At 41.6% G+C, this 409-nt stretch overlaps 1 protein-coding gene across 5 annotated transcripts in view; it reads right to left on the bottom strand.

Annotated features, from left to right (window-relative positions):
* Window positions 1-409, bottom strand: part of LOC107742481 (casein kinase I) — a 30,700-nt gene that overhangs the window by 27,753 nt on the left and 2,538 nt on the right. The window lies entirely within an intron of this gene.

The raw sequence follows: 409 nt of genomic DNA, 5'->3' as shown, positions 1-409 counted from the left end.
TATCGCGCCGTGTAAACATAAAACCATGTCTGCATTTGTGATCGAAGAAACGAAAAACAACAAGCGCTACTCTACACTGCTCAAAACTTGCGTTTGAATCGTCAGTGGCAAATTCTTTAAATATAAAAAAAATGTACTTACAGGCTGCGAGTCAGAAGCGCCAGACTGTCCTTGCAAAGTTGGAACTGCCCCACTTTATTGTGCACAGACGCATTGTAGGCTAACGTTACTCTCCAGGTTCAGGAAACAGTCCTCCATAAAATGCGCATCACACATTTTAATATTTGGGTTGAACTGTTCTGGAACAGTGTTGTAAATACAACTCAACCACTGATTTCTAGTTGTGTCTTTTGGAAGGGCAAACAAAGTAGTTTCGCTTTCACAACGAAACACACAGCGTCTTCACGAC

This window comes from Sinocyclocheilus rhinocerous, unplaced genomic scaffold (assembly GCF_001515625.1).
Source record: "Sinocyclocheilus rhinocerous isolate Xijiao unplaced genomic scaffold, SAMN03320098_v1.1 scaffold1579, whole genome shotgun sequence".
Classification (NCBI taxonomy): domain Eukaryota; kingdom Metazoa; phylum Chordata; class Actinopteri; order Cypriniformes; family Cyprinidae; genus Sinocyclocheilus; species Sinocyclocheilus rhinocerous.
The sequence above is the reverse complement of the archived record's forward strand: the minus strand, read 5'-3'. Positions and strand labels throughout refer to the sequence as shown.